The sequence below is a fragment of the Phalacrocorax carbo genome, chromosome 1, assembly GCF_963921805.1.
Source record: "Phalacrocorax carbo chromosome 1, bPhaCar2.1, whole genome shotgun sequence".
Lineage (NCBI taxonomy): Eukaryota > Metazoa > Chordata > Aves > Suliformes > Phalacrocoracidae > Phalacrocorax > Phalacrocorax carbo.
In genome coordinates, this window is record NC_087513.1 from 125,067,875 (window position 1) to 125,092,260 (window position 24,386).

At 36.2% G+C, this 24,386-nt stretch overlaps 1 protein-coding gene across 1 annotated transcript in view; it reads left to right on the forward strand.

Annotated features, from left to right (window-relative positions):
• CFAP47 (cilia and flagella associated protein 47) overlaps positions 1-24,386 on the forward strand; it is a 346,829-nt gene that overhangs the window by 205,067 nt on the left and 117,376 nt on the right. The gene's annotated exons all lie outside the window — the stretch shown is intronic.

Below are 24,386 nucleotides of genomic sequence, written 5' to 3' on the forward strand. Positions count from 1 at the left end.
ATAAATATTAATTATTCTATGGCTTTTCAGAGTAGAATTACTGATGGATATTTCTGAGATCTAGGATTTCTTAATTGCAAGGTGCACACCACTAGTAGAATGCAAACCACTTGCGTCTGACCAGAGGCATCACACACTGAAGAAGTGCATCTCAGAGCTGAGAATCCCCAGGGCTACAGTTACTGATCTGGGGTAACACTAAATAGTGGACTTCTGATGTAGAGAAAGTTAATATACAGACTTGAATCAGTAGAGGCCAAAACAAGTGTGAGGTTGTCCATAGCTGAATAAGATTATAAAAAAACTCTAATGAGAAACACATGTACACCAAACATTATTGTCTTGCTGTCACCCCGTGAAAATTATTCCTTTAAAACATGGTAGAAGCTACTACCTAGTTTTACACACCTCAACATTCAATATTGTCTTCAGATACACATACATACGCATTATGTAAGTATGTATATGTGTTTACATTTTTTTCTTTTCTTTTTTTTCTTCTCCAAATTACATTGTAGGTATGACTGTAGAAAATGATAATTTCTAGAATAGTTTCCATATATTCTTTTCATAATTTTTACCAAAATCACTCATTATGCTCTTCCAAAAAGCTAATGATTCTTGAAATTTGTTTATTCTATTTTTCTCCTTGAGATGTAAAATATAGCACATTTAGTGCTTTCAGTGAAAACCATTGGTACAGCAATCCTTATGAGAAATCCTGTTTATGCTGCCTTTTGCTGGGGGGGAAAAAAAAAAACAAAAACAAAAACCTAAACAGAAAAATGTCTGCAGCCTGCAGCACAGACTTAGTGACAGGGGCTTGCCCCTTTCTAAACTGACATGGGTTTTTAGTTCTTTCCAAAGCATATTTCTGTCTTCCAAGAGAAGAGGTCCTAGGGTTTTTTCCTCATGGGAGCCAAAAGTAAAACAAAGCTAAGTGGTTGCTAAGACTGAAAATAGGATGCAGCTGGTCCTTCTTTCTTTCTACATTCTGAAGTTCTAAAAGCATAAATAAATATTAGTCATTAATAGATACTTGTTTCACAACCTGATTAAATGTGTGAAGCCTCCTACACTTGACAAGATTTCCTCTCAAAGTAGAGTCCATGGTAACTTCTTAAACAGAACTGCCCTTGGACAATTGCCCCTGTGTTGTGTTCTTTGCTGTGTAGCATGCGGGCAATAGGGAGGATGCTTGGCTCAGCTTCTGCTAGAGCAGCTCAGCCACCCTCAGGACTGGATCCAACAGCTCCCCGGCAAAGAAGAGTTGAGGGCATGAAGTTGGTGCAGTTGCTGCAATGGCTAAGACTTGCACTGCAACAGTAAATCTCCCTCTCCTCTTCCAGAATTCCTCTCTCTCTCTTCAGCAGCAAGCCTCAGCGCAGAGCTGGCACTTAAGCAACAGCTTTTAATGTTCCTGCCAGTGGTGATGTCTCACAGAGCTGAGTGCTACAGATGTGGAATGTTTGTTTGTACAACACAGGGGAATTTTGCGTGTGCTGTTGTCTTACTCTGGCTGCCCTAAGCATTGCCTTTATCAAAAGCTTATACTTCCCATTGTGTTTGTGTTATGGAACACATTTACGTTTTTATGCCATTGCCAAGTTTTAAAATTTCTTTGTACTTGAAAAGCATAACATCAAAAAGATACACTGTTTGTGAATAAGCCATGATAAGAAAGCATAGTCAAAGTCGATAGGCCAGGCATTCTTTTTTGGCAAAGCCTGTTTTAATTATCTTTTAAAAGCTAATTTATCCTTCAACCAGGCCTTCAACGACTGGTGACATTTTCTAGTCTAAGTTGTCATTGTAGTTGTCGTGATATGTCTCTGATGGTTAAGTCTTTTTCCCGTTGCCTTTAAAAACAACTGCTTCTGAGTGGGTTCAGTGAGGAACTGATGCCTTTGAAAGGTAATGATGCTTGCACATGTGGTCCTCCTGGACTTCCAGGCCTGAAATCAACCCCTGAGAGCTGAACATCTGTGGTAGCACACTGGGTATTCGCATAAGGAAGATAATGAAATAATTTCTTTGTTCTAGCAACTGTTAATGGTGGTTAAGAGGAAAACAGTACTCAGGACGGCAACAATTTAAAATAAGAGTTTGCATTTATTTGTGATTTTTTTTTAAAAAGATCATAAAAATTGAATATACAATTGTAAATGTTAGCATTTATTCAGTATTAATGCTGTAATATGATTAATATACCTTTAATATATTAAAGGTATAATTGATATATCTCACATTCATATTTATTTCTGGCATTACTATCCTTCTACCAGGAATATTCTTAAAAATCATTCTGAGTTATCTGCCTCATAAATTTTGATTGGCTAGTTAAGCTATTTTTCAGTCTAATCTGCACACTGTATGTTCAAGCATATTGTGCTCCACCTTCAGATTAGTTTGTTTTAATTGAGTCTCCCTGTTCAGGAAAAAAAAAATTATGGAAGAAATATGCAAAGAAAATAATAGCCGTGTAAACAGCATGCATATTTGAAAATGTAAAATACCAACCAGGGCTTGGTTTTTTTTTTTGATAGCATTTTAGCACTTGCAGCTATACTTATGCTGGTGCATACAAGCTTTTGGGGATGGTTTAGCATATGTAGAACATTAAGGATTAGACTCTTTTATGCTTTTTCCTTTGTCAGAAAGAATGTTCAATTATTCTTAGCTTTCTCAGTAGGTGCCCTTCTGCACTACTGCAGTCTGCTAAGTGTTATGCATTTTCCTGTGTCCTTTTGAGACTCAGAGCAGCTTGATTCCCCTAATAAACTAACATGTTGTTTTGAAACAATTCAGATGTAGCAACGCTTCAAGGACCTACGGCCCACATGGAATTTTGTGGGGCATGGTATGCGCGCAATTAAAAATCTGTGCAAACGAAGCGTGGTAGCCCATTTAAAATTAATAACAAAAGCAATCTGCAGTTGCTCACAGTGTAAGGCTGCTCGTGAACTTTAGGTTACATCATCCTTCGTGCAGCAGGTGTTTTAATATTGCTGTGCTGAGAAGGCTAATAATATTGCATCTGCCCTAACCATAAATAAGTCATGCCATTTGTAAACCCGTACATCTGTATATTTTTGGATGTCATAGCACGTAGGATTGCATTTGCATATAAACAGATGAAATTTTCTTACCTAATTGAAAATGTCTATGGTATGCATTTTGCTTGTTCTGATAGTCTGTGGAAACTATAAGCTATATTTCTGAGAAACACATTCATTCTGTCATGTCTGGCAGGTCTCAAATATTTGTGTATATATGGAATTTTGTGAATTTAATAAAAAAATATTCTGGGAAAAAAAATTCTGAGCAAAAATAATGGGCATAGTTGTCATGGTTAAATGACTAGATGTACTCTGGAATTCTGCCTGTCCCTCTCAAGTTCACCTGTGAAACGCCAGGTGTGACTTACACCCTGCTGAATTGAAACAGTGCAGGAGAATCACACTTAAATTTCTTCCCCTTCTAATCCACCCTCCAGCAACAGGGCTAGCATGATAGGTCCAAGTGTAAACCCTTACTAGTAGTCTGTGACAGAACTTGTTCAGAGTGATATTAAAAAATAACATTTTTGAAACAAAATAGTAAATAAGCTAGCAAGAGAGCAGTGGTTTCTTTACAGCCAATGCCCTTGCTATTAGGTTTGAGAGTTTGAGATGCTTTTTATCTAGGTCATCATTTTGCCTTTCTTATTTGTCATGCTTACAAACAATTCTTATTTTACCCCTTAGCACGTAATGAATTATAAACACACAGAGAGCACATAACAGTCATGAAAAAGAACACTAATATTTACCAGTTCCTCACAGTTGTATAAGCATGTCTGGGGCAGAAGATAATGGGGGCGGAGAGGACAGAGGTAAGGTCCCTATCAGTCTGATCTAGTCATGCTGTTTCAATTGCTATGATCTGTGAAAGTATGCACTGAGCCGGAAAACAAGAAAAAGTCAAACTTTATAGCCTAATACTTGAGACAAATCATAACAAGTTGAGTTCAAATCAAATATATGATTTTTTGAAGTCTTTTACAGTGTGGGGATTTTTTTTCTATCTGAATAAATACTTGAATCTATTACATGAATCTAAATACTATGACACATTCACATTACAGTAACATCAACATCAAGATCGATTGCTTATAATATCCTATTGCTTAAGGGTGAGAACAGTTTCCTTCAAGGTGTATGTTCAGTCCCTCAAGCAGAGGCAAAAAAATGCATATACATCCTCAGACCCTGGCAGGGCAATCCAACAGTTAAGATATTGTATAAATAGATTTACAAATCCAGAGCAAAAGTTTTATATATTTATTTCTTTGTTGCAAGTTTCTGAAAACAAAGAAGTTCAGAAATGTCAATTAAAACATTAGATTGAGTCAAAATTATGTTTTTAAGATGACAGAGAGCATATTAATTTCCAACAGGAGACAATGAAACACATTTTTTCCATCCAATCTAATTTATTTTTTCATTTACCATCAGGCTCCCCCGCAAGTATTGTTATTATAATTCTATTACAAGTAGCGCTATACTTTCATAACTAGACAAGTTTGCATTGTGTACTCCTGCCATTGCCTGCGTTTGAAGCTATAACTAAGTTGTTCTTGAAGACGTTGTGTGATTAGGTAATTCTAGCTGTGTAAGTCCTGTTTTTTGTGAATAAAAAACTGTAAGTTCATCTCATTGCTTTTTCATGGACAAATTTCTTTCATACCTTAGATCCTCTTGTCTGCTTAGTAGCCTGCTGCTGGAATTTGCTAAGGACTTTTATTTCTATGGCAGCTGCAAAATAAATGGCCCATATAGATTTCCGGCTTTTAATTCATCCCAGACACTGGGCACTCTTGCATTCTCATATGTTTGGTTATGAGGTAGGTTTGCCTAACTAACCAGCAAAGGACCACTCTGACATTTTTACTGAGTAGGTGATAGATATTTCTTGTCCTTTGCAGTGATGTACTTGCTATTGTGCCTACTGTCTCTCTCAAAATATTTCCTTTGCTTTCTCTGTGAGCACAGCAGAGTCCTAATTGTTCTTGACATACTTATGGAAGTATGAATATTAGGGAACTACTGTTTCCGACTGTGGCAAAAGACAGATGGCATTTTATACATTGTCGTCAGACAGCGAGAGTATGTGTGTGCAAGAAGCATAATTGAGGGATTTGGATGCACTTTCAAGGCATTATTTATTTCTGTTTCTGGAATTTGGCACTGATTTTGTAGTAGAACATTCTCTGTGACAGGGATTTTTTTGATTAATAAGAAGCTCACCAAGTAACCTTGTTCTTTTTGTATAGTTTTTCCCTGTTTATTTTTCTGTAATATAACTTATTAAACATTCCTTCAGAAAATTCAGGTATTCAAAAGTCACTGCTCCTTTCACCCTCAAATATACATATCAGAAATGAAAAAGGGTTCAGAGCGCGTATGTTACTGGTTTGTGTTGATTACTACTACTGAATAAAACTGTCACTGATAACAAGAAGGAACAGGAAAAGTCTCAACCATTGTCTTCATAGCCTGGAGCATCTTCAGTTGCTGTCTGATGTTAGCATTATCATAGTGAGAGTTAACCTGAACTCAAAGCTGTTTTGGCCTTTTTGAGGGGTTTGCTGCCGAAGTCTTTGGCCTTTAGCATCACTTGATTTCCATAAGAAGCTAAGAATTTCTTCATTTGTACTGCATTCTCTGCCTGTAGGTCCTTGCTGTTCACCGTAGGTTGATCCAGAGCCTTGCTCTCTTTATAAGCAATCACAAGTTGAATTCAGCTAAAATGCCAGTTGCTATTCTTTCATGGCCAAATAAAAATTTTTCTTTAAAAAGCTACTCACCACTGACACGTTGTTTTGCCACTTAGAATGTAATGCATCTCGCATACAAGCACTTTATCTCTTTATCCTGGAGAAAACATGTAAAGCAAACTATATCATTTGAGCAAGAAGGCCATCAGCATCCTGGCTTGTACCAGGAATAGTGTGGCCAGCAGGAGCAGGAAAGAGATCCTCCCCCTGTACGCGGCACTGGTGAGATGCACCTCAAATACTGTGTTCAGTTTTGGGCCCCTCACTACAAGAAGGACATTGAGGTTCCGGAGCGTGTCCAGAGAAGGGCAGTGAAGCTGGTGAAGGGTCTGGAGAACAAGTCTGATGAGGAGCAGGTGAGGGAACTGGCGTTGTTTAGCCTGGAGAAGGCTGAGGGGAGACCTTATTGCTCTCTACAGCTACCTGAAAGGAGGTTGTAGAGAGGTGGTTGTTGGTCTCTTCTCCCAAGTAACAAGTGACAGGATGAGTGGAAGTGGCCTTAAGTTGCACATGCGGAGGTTTTGATTGGATACTAGGAAAAATTTCTTCACTGAGTGGCCAGGCATTGGAACAGGCTGCCCAGGGTAATGGCTGAGTCACCATCCTTGGAGGTATTTAGAAGACATGTAGGTGTGGTGTTAAGGGATGTGGTTTAGGGGTGGACTTGGCAGTGTTAGGTTAAGGGTTGGACTCGATGATCTTAAAGGTCTTTTCCAAGCTAAACAATTCTATGATTCTATGATCTCTCTGTGAGACTCCTGCATTTTGTAGTGCTCCTGGATTACATGCAGTTTCCCTTATTCTAAGTGAAAGTAATCTGGTATGCCAGATTTTTCAAACTAAGGAAAACCTGTACATGCTATTTCTTATGGAGGAAAGGCTTTAAAAGGCTGATTATCCACATTTTTAAAAATTGGGGCATTTGTGTTAATTCCCTCCAAACCACTAGAAGTATTTGTAAGAAAACTACTAATGTGATCCACTAAGTGAAGAATACTTTTTCTAGCAAGTAGAAAAAGCCATGTGTGTCACTGTCAAGTTATGCTAGTTCTTGAATATGCATTTTATTTCATTTGTCCAGTGTCACTCTTCCCTTCCAGGTTTTCAAAGCCACTGCTGTAGCTGTGTGCAAATCTGGTTGACATGGGAATTGAGTGGCTAGGACATGTTAGGTGCAGACTGGGTTTCCAGAATGTTTAAGCATCAGACACTGGTAAAACTCTCGTGTGTGTGTATATATATATATATATGCACAACAAAATAATTTTTGGAGATAAAAAACTGCAAAATTTGAGTGCATTTTCACAGAAAGAGTAAAAAACATGTTTCTATTTGTAAGATGACTTCATCAAAAAATGGCATTCCCTGCTCTAAATGCTGTGCTACAGCTTCTCAGCAAAATCTAAAAACTGTGACTGTAAGAAAAATGAGTATTTTATTAGAGTAGCTAGTACTGGATTCCTTTGGCTAGAAAATTCCAGAAGAGCAACCCAGTGAAGACAACTGGTTTGGACAATTTTGAATTGGAAAGTTAGTTTAGCAAAGATATTAGCAAATGTCAGTGAGTTTTAAAATGGAAACAAGTAGGCTAAATTAATAACCTTTTAGTTTCCCACTTATTGACTCTTGTCCTAAATCTCATTTGCTGCTGGTATTGCAAAAACTCGAGGTTCTATGTCTTTTTAATTAGTAAGCCCTGCTTTTTGTACATAAGAGGAGATAAAAATAGAAGCAACATTGTGAAGTGTTAGATTAAATTTACAATATAAATTGTGATGATTGTTCTTTTAATATAACTTAATGAAACAATAGAAGTATAAATATGCAAAAATAATTTGAATGCTGTTATAATATTAGCAGAAAGGATTGGAAGAGTGCCATTATCTCCAGTTTTTCCTTCTTTTGTGCATAAAAAATAATTAAAATGTATCAATGCAATATTTACATTTGCTAATATGCCACTGATTGTGAGTTCATACCATACAATAGTTTGCGTAGGATGCATGCATCAACAAATGTGTTGAATTTTATATTTAGGTAGTTTGTATATACGTGTTAGAGTTTATTCAGCAACAATCAGTCAATAGGTAAATGAGATGCCAGATGCTAGAATGTATCTCACTAGGGGTCACTTTGCTTTTCTGTGGGCTGAGGAAGTACTTTAGAAGATACTTTGCGGAGTCTTTGTCTGCTAAATATCACACTTCGGTTCATATCCAAAATCTGAACTGATTTGCAATCAACTGGCACATCCTTTTGCTTTACCTTGAAGTATCTGTCACACTTCATTTTGTTGTTTACTGAGAATTAGTTTGACTTTCTATAGTAACCTTACATACCCACAAGTATTTTTTCTCTTGACAAATATAGTGGGTTTTTTTCAGCTGAGATTTTCTGAAAGATATTTTGAGTCCTGAACACATGCTTTATCTGTACTGAAAGGTCCTTGCTTTTCCCTTTTCTGTTTTACAGTAAGGTATATTTATTTTGTTCCACTGAACTTTTGACCTATATTTTTCCATGAAGACTAGAGAAAACTCACTCTCATGCTTCTGTTTAAAGTAGTTTGCCTAATTTCATACCAATAAATGTATGGAGAGATTGTGTAACATTTTTTCTTTATTACTCCTTATAATATCTTGTGTGTTGCAGTGGGGTTTACTAAAAGCATGACTTGTAAGTATTATGTTGTAGATCTCATGTCAAGGATCTTTCAAACGATCCTAACTTTTTCTATAGGTAGGTGAAGAGATGAACAGGCAAAAAAGTCAACATGTACTACAGGGATTCCCGTGTCCTGTATGTTTAGAATCTTCAAATCAAAGTTCATTTCTTTTGAATGAATGTTTATTTCTCAGAATTAATATTCGCATTTAAACTGGAAATTGGAAATTATTCTTGAAAACAAACTTTGGAAAGCATTAATGTTACCATTTGGAGGTTTTATTTTTGTTTGTGGGGTTTTTTTTGTTTTTGTATTGAATAATAATGAATGGTGTTTGCTTTTTTTTAAGATACTTTTTCTTTCTAAATATGAAAATGTAGGCTGCATTCACATACTAGTTATTGTTGAATGTTAGAAGGAATTAGAGGATTGCTTTCACTAAACTCTCTGGATGTATCAGTTATCTACACCTTATTTGTCCACCAATATATTGAGAAATTAGTAAAAACAACCTGCTAAAGTTCAGCATCTGTAAATATGGCAGAAAATATCCACAAAATTAATGAAGGGTTGGTTTTATTTACTGTGGAAGTATATGAACATAAAGCTATTCTACTTGAAGATTAATGGAATTTGTCTTCGTCGTTTCTTAATTTATTGAAAACATAAATTGCTCACACAACTCTACAATAGGTTTTGCTGAAATCTAATGAAAATCTGCCCACTTCGTCATTGTGGTCAGGATTCTATTTTTCATCTAACTCATTCTGTATTTTATGGATACATAGAGAAGTAAACACAGTTTTCCTAAAATTACCTATGTGTTCAGCAGAAACATGTTAAAGAGGTCAGAAAATTATACCTGTTAAGAAAATATACTTCAGGGAACACACAGTTTACATCCCAAAATAATGTTGCCTTTTTTGTATATGTGGTGTTGCTTTGTGTTGCCTTTTTGACTTGCCTTAGGAGAATGAGACCAAGTGCCTACTCTGTGGCAGAGCTTGGAATGGAAAGTGATCCAAATCCCAATTAACTTGATTAAAAGGTTCCTTTAAAAGTAAAAGGGTTACGCTGAAAAAGAAAATAAATGGACACCTGTGAGGTTTAATGCCTTTGCCTTTGCCTAGCTGTGTTTCTATGAAACATTACAGTAAGACTATATTAATGTTGATAAAATGCTGTTGGTTAATTTCATATTTTTACCATACCTCCTGTATTATGGAAAAATTAATTTTTCTTGGTAAATGCAGAATAAAAAAAAATTCTATTTAACAGTGGTCAGGTATCGTGCTGTAGGATGCATGAGTAAAATTTTTGTAATTCTGGTTTATCTTCACTTAGGAAATAGGCATTATTGCCTTTAAGATTTAGCATGTTTTTTAAAGGAAACTGCACATGGTGAGCCTGCTAGAGTATGGTAGAGAATTTAGAAGGGAACCCTGTCTGGAAGTGAGATGTCTTCTCACTAAAATTTCAGGTAGGTTCATATAATAAAATCAATGTTAAGTCATAGTTAAAGGTTCAGTTAGAAATTAACGTATATCCCAGGAAATATTATTAAATTAGCTCCCTGGTAGCTAGAATGGATAATATCTTTGAATATTAATGAAGTTCTATATTAAAAATGGGGATATTTAATGGTCACCATTTCTTGGGTCTTTTTGATATTTTTTTAAGCTGCTGGATTCCAAGCTGAGAGATATAGAACTTTTAGGGAAATACAGCAATTGATTTTATAGTAGCTTCTAAATTCCAAGGTAATTTCTATAACTCAGTTGATTCAATGGGATTTGCCTCTCAAATGAAGGACTTGTGCTGCGTAATAGAGTGTAGCTTTTAAATACCTCGCATGTACAGCAAATCATAAGAGCAGTTACTTGAATGTGTGACCCAACACTAGTATAAAATGGGCTAACTTTGTCTGGTAAGCTTATTTTGAATATATTGTCTTGGCAATAATAGAATGTGACTTGGAATTTCATAATAAAGACCATTTAACCACTGCAAGTATACTTCACCACAGCATATAACACCTACAGAGTACAGCACCTGGAGGATTATTAAAGATATTCTAACAGGCCTTAGCTGCTAAGACTTAAAAGCAAAAGGTTTGCTAAGCCTTTACAATAAGTAAATGCCATATTTGTGAGCAGGCTTCTGAGATTTAAGAATACATGCTGCTTTTCTGCTGCCGTTTTTTGAGTGCTACTTTGATCTTCTGCCTGTCACAGGACATTATGTTTCACTAATGTACTTTTATATTTCATTCAGTAACTTGTGTTTGACTGAAATAAAAGTTCAAAAAGGCATTAATTATACATTGGCATGTTATTTCAGTACCATGAAGATCTTTGCCATTTCTAAAATCATACTAATTTTGTATTTGAATTTTTCTGGCTACAGTTCATTGATGTTAAGTATTATATGTTAAAGAGCTCTTAGTAGCCAAAAAGTTTAATGTATGAAAATATTTTTTGGAGTATAACAATATCACACATTTTAAAAAGAAAGAAAAAAAACCCCAAACTATGACCAGTTAGGTTTTTTCTCTTTGGAAAAATATAATTATTATATGTATAAATGCCTGTATCTTATATCTTTTGTATTCATCCTGACGTGGAACAGGAAAACACTTGAGTATCATTTTAAGGAACTTCACAACTGGAAATCATTTGAGTACAACTTATCTTAACTGTGCCAAGGGTATATCAACCATGACGGTGTGTCCATGACTCCTGAGCAGGCTTTTACTTTTTAAAACAAGTTAAAATGTCTGTGTCACACAGCTTACCCAAGCTGTTCACCTGGCAAGTGATTTCCTAGCATAAGTCACAGTTTATACCCTCTTAAAATGTGCAGAGGTATGCTAAACCTGGCCACTGAATAGTATTTCTGCCAAGACGCAGGGGAAAAAAAAAAAAAAGACAGTAGGATATTTTACTCCATCCTTTTTTGGAACTTCTTCAAGCAATTAATATTGGTGGCTTTTCTACTACATTGACACAAGGCATCTTTCCCTTGTGTTCTCTTTCCCATCCCATTCCCAATTACATGGTTTATATTGGTTTTGTAGGCATCCTTAAATATTATGATTTTCCTAACCCTCAGGAGAGCCCACAGGGTCATTTAAGGACCTCGTTTCCCATGATCACCCTTAGTGGCTTTATATGCCAGGCAATAGGAATTAACAGTAATCTTTCTGTTCATTACCTGAGACCTTATAGGTTAATTCCCAGAGACAAAGTTACCTTTGGATTTTTCTGAAGGTAAGACATAGGCAGAGAAAGATTAAAAGAAAAGAAAGAAAGGAAGAAGGAAAGAAGGGAAGAAGGAAAGAAGGAAGGAAAGAAAGAGGAAAGGAAAGAAAAAAGAAGGAAGGAAGGAAGGAAGGAAGGAAGGAAGGAAGGAAGGAAGGAAGGAAGGAAGGAAGGAAGGAAGGAAGGAAGGAAGGAAGGAAGGAAGGAAGGAAGGAAGGAAGGAAGGAAGGAAGGAAGGAAGGAAGGAAGGAAGGAAGGAAAGAAGGAAGGAAAGAAGGAAGGAAGGAAGGAAGGAAGGAAGGAAGGAAGGAAGGAAGGAAGGAAGGAAGGAAGGAAGGAAGGAAGGAAGGAAGGAAGGAAGGAAGGAAGGAAGGAAGGAAGGAAGGAAGGAAGGAGGAAAGGAGGAAGGAAAGGAAGAAGGAAAGGAAGAAGGAAAGAAAGGAAGGAAGAAAGGAAAGAAGGAAAGGAAGAAGGAAAGGAAGAAAGGAAGGAAGAAAGGAAGGAAGAAAGGAAGGAAGAAAGGAAGAAAGGAAGGAAGAAAGAAAGGAAGAAAGGAAGAAAGGAAGAAAGGAAGAAAGGAAGAAAGAAAGAAAGAAAGAAAGAAAGAAAGAAAGAAAGAAAGAAAGAAAGAAAGAAAGAAAGAAAGAAAGAAAGAAAGAAAGAAAGAAAGAAAGAAAGAAAGAAAGAAAGAAAGAAAGAAAGAAAGAAAGAAAGAAAGAAAGAAAAGGAAAGGAAGAAAGGAAGGAAAGAAGGAAGGAAAGAAGGAAGGAAAGAAGGAAGGAAAGAAGGAAGGAAAGAAGGAAAGAAAGAAAAAGAAAGAAAGCAAGAAAGCAAGCAAGCAAGCAAGCAAGCAAGCAAGCAAGCAAGCAAGCAAGAAAGAAAGAAAGAAAGGAAGGAAAGAAGGAAGGAAGGAAAGAAAGAAAGAAAGAAAAGTTATCAATAGAAATCAAGCCAGATATGGCAAATGGAGAAAAAGCAATAGACCTTTGAAAAAACCTCTTAAGAATTTGAGCAATTTTAAAAGTTGTATGAAGTAGGTAGGAGCAGGGAAAGTTAGTACATAACTTGTTTGTGTTCATTGGGTTAGGAAGCTGACTGATGTGAGCATGATCATGCTTACATCTACTTGGTACTTCATTCCTAGATCTGTGTTTGTTAACAGAGTACCAAGTATTCTAGTTTCTTGTGAGCTACGGATTATGACTGTGAATGAGGGTGTGTTGAGGCATTTGGTGGAATGTGAGAGTGTGTTAGGTAGGTATAACCTGGTATGTATACCTTGTTCCCTTGTAGATTTTGACAACCATTCCTCTAGGATGTTCCTTAAAGCTATTTACTGATGAACACCACATGACCTAGGTAATCTGTCCTAGTTCTTCTCTACCCTTACCATTGTAAAGTTTTCCTGATATTTTTCACATGCACTAAAGCCCCAATGTATGTTACACTTTCCATCAGGGACAGGGAGATCACTTTTAGTAGCAATCTTTTGTTCATGTGGACATTGTAATAGTTGTCTTTCCTTGAAAATCTTTCTGAAGAAAAAGATTTATTTAGCAGTAACTGTTTTCTGAACTTCTAGAACTATACTAGTTATACTAGTTTTTCTGTGTTTTTATAAGTATTTTCATAATTGCATAACAATTAGCTACTTTGTGGGGTCTCTTTTGACTTTTTTTTCTTGAGTTGTTCTTTTCTCCTTCTTTGTAATTATGTGCTTATTCTACTCTCAGACTAGATTATCCTAAGTACCTCCTCTACTTAGCCTCAGCTTCTTCCTTTGTCAGGTCTTTGAACTAAGGTAATTATAATATTCAAACATTCTTAAAGCAAATATAATTTATCTTCACATTAAAAGTTAATCAGTATTTTAAAACTGTGTTAGTATTCTAAGCAAACAAATCACTTCAATATAATCTCCAATTATATAAAATTTATTCTAATCACTGAAAAGTTCCAGTTCCTCTTTTTTACTATTCGAAAAGTATCATCTTCCCATAAACTACTACAAAGATTCTGCTTGTGACGATGATCTGATTTTGAGTTAACCAGTTGCGACAAATTAATCTTCTAGACTCATAATATTAGAGCCAGGCAGTAAAAGATGAAAAAAATACTGTAAGGGCAGAGTTTTGAGAAAGCCGTACGATACAAACACGTCTGGGGTTCAGGCCGCTCCCAAACATACAGACCATCCCACTTCAAACCTACCAGTGCTCCCGAAACATGCTCTGTTTATTTTCAATGGCTCATTCTTGACAATTTCCTTATGTAGTAGATTGTTTCATCTCCTAAGTGTCCATTTCAACCCACCTCTTCAGCGAATATTCAGTGGCTTCCGGTGCAAGTCTGATGTTCTTTTCAGTGTGTGTATACTCTTACCTAAGAAAGCAGGGTCAAGAAATGTAATCAACATTGTGGACCAACTTTGGTAAGGTCTATGACAGTCCTTTGAATTTACTCTTCCAAAATTTATTCATCCAACTATTAATATGGTAGAATATTCCCCTCCTCCCTGCCAAAAAACCCAACACCAAAACAACAAAAAAAAACAACCAGTGAGATTTTGACTCGTGTTGCTAAAATGTGCTGCATTTCTGTTTAGCATTTGGAATTTTCTTAACCTTTCATACTTCATGATCACATATGTCAAGCTGCCTGCAGAGCTTAAAAAGTTGAGGGGTGATGGATTCTAATGACAAATATATTGCCTGTGTTATTATTGATTTTTGATCTCTTGGTTATATCTATATTGACTAGTGTCACAAGTGCTTCGTATCTGGATGGCATACTGGCATATGCTCTGAGTTTACACCCTATTGCATGATTTCTTCAGAAAGAGTTTAATATGAACCAGGTCAGACCCTGAGATCTGCCCCAATGTGTACCAGCAGATAGGTCTGGGTCTCACCAATAAATAGCTGATAGCAGATTAGACTAAATTTCATGAAAGGTACGTGCCCTGGATAAGCGCAGAAGACAATACAAATGGAGACTGAAAAAAACCTTGTAGAAGGGGAATAATCATATTTGCCATATTTACATTTTATCACCCAACTGCAAGGAAGAAAGGAGAGCTGTGACGTCATCATATTAAAGTATTGAGGGTTTATGAAGGGCATCAAGGATATTTTGAGTTAAAAGGATGTTTTCTTTTTTCCAAATCCCATAGACATAGCAGATCTACTGGATGATTTTTTTAAAGCTGTAACCTGGAAGATGGAGATGAGAAAGTGTCTTTATGGAGTAAAGGTGCCTAACTGAGAAATGGTATTACTACATCATACTGTGGTGATATTAATAGCATGGAAGACTGAGCTTCAAAAATGGAAGATGTCAACAGCATTAGTAATGCATTTCTTTGAAACAAGCTGTCTGTGGTGTTAAAATTCTCTTTTCTCCTTATCGTTTTGGGGAAAGTTTAGGGAAAAGGAATACTGTTCATGAGCTAGTGGTATCTGAGATTCCACCGTAAGGCGATGATCTTAATTTGAAAAGATGGCTTTGAAGGCAGAAGAAGAGGGGTTCTGGGATTCTGCCTTATAAGAGATCAGACACTTTTTCAGAGCTTTGTTTCCTAGTCATCACAGCTAATTCCAAGGGCCAAAATGTGGTTTTACTTTTACATTTTAGAAAATTGTTCTCATTTCTGTTTCCAAATTTTCCAAAGTGACAAAAGCCTTTGAGATACTGTCATTACCTAGTTTAAGACAAGTCCTAAAGAAAAGGAACCCTACTCTAGCTGGTAGATTTCCCTCTTGCAGAATGCCCTTCTTCACCAATCCTGCCTACATGTGTTATATTAACTTGAAAAATTTTAATTAATTCAGTATTAAGTACATTTTTACACATGAAAGCATCATAATTTCATTTTAAATTGCAGCATTTTGAAGTGCACCACTTTGATACATCATCTCTGATTTAGGTGGTCAAACTAATGCAATCTTCCAACCTCAATGTCACTTTAGTAGTGTCCCTCTCTATGACCTAGGTTTGATACAAAACGTAAGGCACACACTAAATGTATGCAAGTTGCTCTAAGCGAATTATAACATCATATCCTTTAAGAACAAGATTAATGTTTGAGGAATGTTAAAATGTTTTTTCAAGCAAGGTTGTAAGGGAAGCATTAAATGAGTATTCACTGCAATGTTAGGGTTACTCAGATATGTTCATGTGCATCAAGTGGTAGCTGACCGCAAAGTTTATCTTGCCATGTAATGCAAAAACACTTTTAAAAGCTATAGATATTGATTACATTTATTGAAAAGTATAACCCTTAGGTGAGAAAACTCATGAGCTCAAGCCTAAAGGTGACAACCCTAAATTAATAACTTCCTTGGAAGAAGAAAATGTAGAAACATTGCATTTCCAAGGATAAGCTATTCCTCACATAGTAAAAATTAATATCAGTGTCTGCCTTTTTGCATCATTATGACCTTTTAATGTAATAGGGTTGCAATATTTTCTTAATGTGTTAATGTTTTACAGCTTTCACCAAAAATTAGGTGCAGATTTTCTACACTTGGAAACTGAATGTGGAGAGAGTTATCTAGAGCCAATTAAAATAGTATTTAATTTAGAAATAGTTTTCACTGGAGTGATGGGTCTACTTTTACAGAAAATTTTCATTTTTTTTACCTGGGACATATGAACGAATTAGATTTATCTAGAGACACTGTTAAAAGGCTATTAAAAGGGGTACATTATTGTAATAGGTTTATATCTCTTTGGACAGATTATTGTAACTAGTTTTGTATCTGGAATAAATTTTGAGGTTTATGGTGAGTCTGAAGTAATCCATTAAAATTCTGTAAAAAAAAATTACAGAAGAAAAATCTGTAAATTTAACGTGGTAGAGAAACTTAACTTGTCAGAAAAAAAGTTTAGAGAAGAAATGTTGGGTCTTTTTAGCATAATTTTTAGATTGCTAAGGCCATTCAGATTTGAAAAATAAGGAACATAAATCATCACGTGTTCTTTATAGCTAGTCTGTTCCAAAAAGTTTATATAAAAATTATGTATTCCAAATCAAAAAGGAAAAGCTAAATAAATACAACATATAGTTAGTCAGTATAAAAATTATCAGTATAATTTTTCAGGAACAACAGCTCTTGTCCTTCAGAGATGACCCTACAGGGGGTTGTTTACTCATGGATGTGTTTGCATGTGAGCAGAATGAAGTCTAAATTTTGATTTATCTATCCTGTGCTAGCAGGGGTGAGCTCTTTACATATTGAAAACTATTACATATTTACATATTGTACAGAACTAGACAAAATGCCTTTTTAAATTAATATTTTACATTCTGTAAAATACAGTCATATACTATGGGAACAGCATGAAGGGTGCACCCTCAAAGATAATTTAGATAACTACCAGCCTGGAAAGTTTTTTGTAGAACCAAGAAATCATGCTGTGTTATTCCTTTGCCTGTTATTGCTAAAAACCATACCCTTAAAGACACATCTAAGAGTGTTGTTGATGTTTTATTTAAAGCTGGAATTGAATCTAATTTATTTCTTTTTATTGCTGTATTAGCTCTGTAAATATTACGTAAAAAACCTGTGGAAACAATGCACAATGGATTAGAAAATATCACATCAATTCAGCTTTTTGTTTAAATAATCATACTTTTGATGCCAATATGAGAAGTCTGTAAAATTAGGACACAGTATTTCAAATAAATTAGTTTTATTTAGCAGTAGATTCCACTTTCCCCATTGCGTCCATATCCACATACCCTCACAAAACACCCTAGAATTCTACAGTTCTCAGGAGACCAAGCCAAATCTTACTTCTTCATCAGTGATGTGTAATTCAGCTGAATGATAGGCAGCTGTGTCCAAATCAGGAGAGAAGAATCTTTTCTATTTTTAAGCCAATATATAACCGCTGATGCTTGACAGCACATTTAACAGCTGGTGTAGCAGACACAGGATGAAAAGTAATTTTAAGGAAAGGACAAGGAAAGGGGGCAGAGAGAACAGAAATTTCAGTTTGTGGCTGATATGGTAGTTATGTATTCTCTTCCAAGTGAGTAGAGAAAAGCATCTTGTGAGTATAAGGAAGGTGATTTTGCAATTGATAACTCTTCAGGACATGATACGAAGTATAAGATTAAAAGAATACGGTTTACAACACTGAATTGTTAAGCAGACCCCTATAACATTTTAAAAATTGCACAATAAAATGAAGAGATCACACCCAGGAGGAACAGTTTATTTGCATCACTAAAGAGAAGCAGGACAAGACACCAGACCGACTGGATTACAAAAGGATGCTCTACTCTCTGGAAGAAAAACTGATGATTTTGGTATATCATATAACCTAGAATGAGACTTGAAGGACACCTGTGAAAATTTTAACCTGAAAAGTTTATTTAAGGCTCAAGTTTAATTTTCATATAAATTGTAATTTAGTATTCCTGTGTTTTAAATACAGAACTTTCTATTCTCAAATGTAGTTGCTGTAGATAAATATTAGTTGAAGAAATTGACTTATTAAGGAACGGATACAGAAATATGTCTGGTTTTTGGTTTTGTCCCCCTCCTCAACTTCAGGATAACTACATGTAATAGGAATTATGCAGCTTTCTATGCTTACAATGCTTCCATATAAAAAAAAATATTAAATAATCAGGGAAAGTTCTAAAAAACTAAAAATAAGTAAGCTCTTTTATAGTGATGCGGATTGAATTTGCAGTAGCTAACATATGGAAGATGCTAGTTTGCCTTAATCATTAATGACAGATGCTTGGCCCTAACTAGCAAGGGCCAAAGCCTACTGACCAAGGGAGAGACTAAAAGAGAAGATAGTGAAGATTAAATATTTAAGTAGATGCATTCTTATGTTCAGAAGATTTGTGCTCACTCCTTTTTAGTGCTGATTTCCTTCTGAAGTACTGACTAAAATTTGTTTTGCTCTTTTTATGAGATCTGACAAGATCATGACCTGATGGTTGCATAAAGCAGGCTAAGGATTTTTATTTGTCATTGGAGTCCCAGAGTGAGATGATAAGAAATATAGGCCTAAAGTCAAACTGAGCTTATCTCATAACCCATCAAAGTATGGTGCTCAGGCCCTAAGAAAAGACTTCAAATGCATTAAAAATGGCAATGCAAGTTTAGAAAAGTGGGTATGCAGGTAACTTTGAGTTTATACTTGTTTGCAATAGTATTGAGTTGTTAATAGAGTTCTGAGAACATCAAGTTCTGGATTGAGACATTTTATGTGGAGAAGAAGGCATAATCTCAAAACAATGTCATCAACTTGGAACGTTTTTGTATTAGAAGAAACATTTTAAGGGGTAGAGAGAAAAAGAAGAGTGTCTACTTTTTTTTGCTTATTTTTTTAAATGTGTGCAGAAAGCAGAAGCAGACAGATATAATCTTGTTCTGTGAGTCAGGAATGAGCCGTCTCTGTTTCAGCAGGATTGCATTGAGATTATCTCCATTGCCTGTAATGTTTCAGCCTTGTTTTCCCAGCATCTGCTAGCTGGTAAAGTAAAACCTTTCAAAAAAGCCTAACAAAAACCAGCCAAAGAAATCCCCAAATGCCTGACCTTCTGATCTATACATTAGCAAATGAAGTTCTAATACCAGGCCTATTTTCAATTCTGCAATTTCTTCTTGAGGTGTGAAACAGAAACAACGAGATACAAGTAAAGGAAAGGTCAAGAGCAGTTGTTGTGAATTTAATCTGCTTATGTTCATTTGTTTCAGGGAGCTAAAGCTTTAGTAGATTTTTATAACTTTGAAAGTGACTTCTGAGTACTCCTGAGGGTAAGAACTAGGTTCTGTCTTGTGGTTTGCCTTAGCAAGAGAAGAAATTCAGAGTAAAATTAGGCTATAATTACTTGAGAATGAGAATACTTGAAATAAATTGGCTTTGGGCTAGGCTGTTCAAATACATTATTCAAATACATTATATGGATAAAGACCTGAGGTGGGACTCAACTATAAAGTCACTGTTTGGTATTGGGTTTACAGCTAAGTGGGGACAAAGCACTAGGTTTTATGTTTTTAAGAATGCAAGTGGACAGAAAAACAACCATTCAGCTGTGTTTTCACCAAGTAAAAGTTGACAGAACATCACACTTTGTGCAACTTCAAGGCTTAACACTAAACAATACCTGCAGGAATGTTTGGTACAGGGTTCAGCTGTAAAAATATTTGAAAGATGCTCCTTCAGCAGAGGAGTGCCAGGTTCTTTCCACGTGTTAAGAAAATTGTTTCAATTACAGTATTTGACAATTTTTAGGTAAACGCCTGTGGAAGGTGATATGCAAATAATACCTATAATCTAGAGTATCTAAATATATGTAATATAATTTAAAAATGCATACAAGATATTCCCTCCCAAACATGATAGCTGTTTTCCAAAAAGGTAATCTGTGGGCTGTGTTGTTTATTTAGGGTCTCCAGCAAAAATACTTGGTTTTCCAAAATTGAGGAAGATTTAATGAGAAATTAATCTAAACAATGAAATGCATAAAAAGTACAAAAAGAAATTAAGAGTTCTTTACACGAAAAAAAAGGTTTTAATAGACAAAAATACTTGAAGTCAAAACTAAAAAGAGAGCATCCTGACCTGAAAGCTTTGCTTTTGAGACATGGCAAGAATTAGAGGATTTTAAAGCAATTTGTATGAACAGATTTCAATGAATTTATATATAAAAGCAAGAAAAGAAAAGGCAAGTAGATAACTTCTACATTACTGTAATTATGAAGTGCAGAAGAGTGATTCACAGAGTCACAGAATGGTAGGGGTTGGAAGGAACCTCTGGAGATCATCTTGTCCAACCCCCATGCTTGAGCAGGGACACCCAGAGCAGGGGGCACAGGAACGCGTCCAGGCGGGTTTTGAATGTCTCCAGGGAAGGAGACTCCACAGCCTCCCTGGGCAGCCTGTGCCACTGCTCTGGCACCCTCAGAGGGAAGGAGTTTTTTCTCATATTGAGGTGGAACTTCCTGTGTTCTAACTTGTGCCCATTGCCCCTTGTCCTGTTGTTGGACACCAATAAAAAGAGTCCAGTCCCATCCTCTTGACACCCACCCTTTAGATATTTTTAAGTATTGATGAAATCCCCCCTCAGTCTTTTGTTCTCCAGGCTGAACAAACCCAGGTCTCTCAGCCTTTCCTCATAAGGGAGATGCTCCAGTCCCCTGATCATCTCTGGTAGCTCTCTGCTGGACTTGCTCAAGGAGTTCCCTGTCTTTCTTGAACTGGGGAACCCAGAACTGGACACAGCACTCCAGATGTGGTCTCACTAGGGCAGAGTAGAGGGGGAGGATAACCTCTCTCAATCTGCTGGCCACGCTCCTTTTAATGCACCCCAGAATATTGTTGGCCTTCTTGGCCACAAGGGCACATTGCTGGCTCATGATCAGCCTGCTGTCTACTAGGAAAGTTAAGAGCACAGAGGAAAAATCTGTGATCAGGCAAAACAGGCTGTATGTCTATATGGAAAAATATCTTGGTAGCAGTATAGATGTATTAATTGCTGGAAGGCATAACATTTTAATGAGAAGTAACAAAGCAGTTCCACAAAACTTGAGGTTATACATTAGGGAAAAAGTGAAAGTACTCCTAACACACTGGAGATACACTTGCAGGTGATGAGTTCGTAACAGACAGAATATGATGCTTAAAATATCTATCGTAGGGAGAAAAAGTGGATAAGCCTTTTCATTCCAAAAGCAAGCCTTTTCACTTCATTCTTTCTCTCTCCTCATGGTGAGAACTAGGAGTTTCTTCCTGTACTTTGGTTTCTGTGTTGTAATCCCATCTTTTAGTGTTCCCTCTTCTTCAGCTTAGTTTCCATAGAAGCATTTGGAAAGGGATCTTAGAAATAGATTTTTGGAAAACCAGGGTACCATGTGAACCACATCTCCCTTATTCACACAGCTGCTGACTTTGTCAAAGACTTCAAATAGTTTTGTGTATTGTGGCTTCGCTGTCTGATTGTGATTCTTAATAATTTTCTTTGAAATATATAAACAAACTCACATCTGTAATTCCTCAGCTTATCCCTGAGACCTGTCTAAAAATTGGCAGCACATTCTCTGCCTTTTTATTTCTTTGTACCTGAAGTTAAGTAATGGGTCACATGCTGGTTTGCATCACCACCCTTTCATGCATGAGTTCCTTTTGAACTGTTGAGCAGAGAGACTCTTGCTCAGGTGATTTGCTACTTTCCTCTTTATCAGTCTGCTCCAAACCCTTTCCTGCTGAACCCTTAATTTGGGAGAGTCCCTCTGACCATTCCCCTCAAAAGAAGCTCTAGGGTGGGTGTAGGAAGCCCCTGAACTCTGCTATAGCAAAACCAACTGCAGATAATTGATTTAGATTTTCTGCTGCAGCCTTATCTTACCTGGGCATTCCTTTTTCACCCTGATCATCTATCAGCCTTTCTGAGTTTGGCCGGCTACCAGCCTGAGATGTGTTTGAAAAGATTTTACTACTGCTTTTTTAAGTCTTTAGCAAGTTGTCCCTCAAGGGTTGGTTTTTTGTATGGGTGTTCTAGGGGTTTGGGGACAGGGAGGCAGCCTTGATTTTCTGTTTAAATAACAGTCTGTGCTCTTTTCTATTTTCCTTAATTGTACAGAACATTCATTTGTGAATGTGTTGCTTTAATAATGTCTTTGTCCTGCTGTTTAATCACATATCCCGTGTAAATGGAACTTTACTGTTGACATTTTCCTTTGTTGTTTCCTACCTGAATTTTATAGACTCCTGTTATACCCTTTCCTGCAGTTTGACTGCATTCTTGAAGGGTGGGGTATGTCGAGCTATGGGTACCCTTTGACTTTCTTTTGGTCTTTGACTGAGAACTTTTTTTTCAGGTTCAAGGTGATGTGTTCTGTTCTGGTGTAAAGGGATCCTCACATCTTGCAGGAGACATCTCTCTTCTGTATACTTTTTTTTTTCACTTTTTAAAATTGATTAAACTCAGGGTCATGTGCATGCCAGAATCCTTTAATGGCCATTCAGAAGATGTCTTTACCTCAGTGATATTAATTTTTATAGATCTTAAGATACTGAGGCTATTCCAAAGACTGGAATCCAGACTGTAATATTCTGCTGGTATTAAAAAACAGTAAATTGTATGCATATCAAATTAGCCTGCACAAAAGAATGGGTAAGTTAATAAAGGATATATTCAGTGAAGATTTAAAGAAAGTAATATAATTAAAGCCAGTCAGACACAGTTTTGTTGCAAATAGGGTATACAAAGAAATTCATATATGCAGGATTAAGAACTGCAACAAGGAAAGCAGTGGCTCTGAGAAGAGCTGGGGTCACAGCAGAAAAGAAAAACAGTAGGAGCTCCTAAGACTAATGCTGTGGTAAAACAGAACTGCTAATGTAGCTCTCTAGTGTACAGTTCAGGGACGCATGAGTAGGTGGATTAAGGTTATTTTAATCTCATACATTATACTGACAAACAGGAATACTGCAAGCTGTTCCTGTGTATGCATGTTCAAAAGGTGCTGAACAACTGCTTGTACTTGCAAAACAATTACCACATGAAATATTTGTGCTGTGGAGATCAGGCCTTATGATGAGAGACTTTGGGCTCAGTCTCTTTCGCCTATGTGAACAAGATTGAAGAGCTAATTTTATTAACATTCATGACTATGTTCTAAATACAGGAAAATGCTAGATACTTAATGCTAGATATCTTAAATCTATCAGAGAAACTCATTACAAGATCTTTTGGCCGGACATTGAAGCAAATCTAATGGAAATCAGAAATTAGACTCATATTTAAATGTCCTCCAGTGCCAGTCATTAGCCACCGGAACAAACTGTTAGTGAATATCTTCCAGTCAAGACTCAAAGTCTGCCTAGAAGATATGCTTTACCAAAACACAGATTGCTTGGCTGAAGCTGCAAAACAACTATTCTGGGTGACTGAACAGAGTTTAAATTCTGTGATACACCAAAGGTCATATAATTTTGATTTAATTTTGCTTAATACAATATAAACTCATAAAAATACTGTCAGTCTGATATGGACTGCCTTCAGTTTGAAGATCTGCTTGCCTATGCTTCCCATGGTTAATGGTAGTAAACACTTCCCTGTTTCTGGTCTTAATTGTAACAGTAACGCAAATACCAATTATTTAAGCATTTCATAATCATCAACAAAGCAGAATTTAAAATCTATCCTTATAATTTAACAAGCATACATGTGTGTGATATACAGTCTTCTGTGGCTTCATAAATGATCTCCAGAATTCAAAGGGAGTCTCTGGTGCATTTCAGCTTCCGTGCATATCATTGGAATTTCCCGTCTCTCCTTTTTGAACTAGATAATACAAAATACTGAAGGGAAACAAATCTTCTGGGTTTCTCATCAGCTTATCGTGTAATTAAATGTGGGTTTACAAGAGTTTATTGCACATTTCTTCTGGCCAAACATTTACTAGTCAATGATAACAAAGCTTGGGATAAGATAGATAATTAATCTAATCTGGTAGGATAACACTGATGTGCGAATGTTTTGATGCATGTATTTACCATCCTTGAGCATTCTCGGTCTCTTTAATGCCACCTTGTTTGGTATCACAATAATCCAAGATTATCTTTCTTTTTTTGATATCGCTGGTTAATTTCTTTTTTAGCTTTTTTTTTT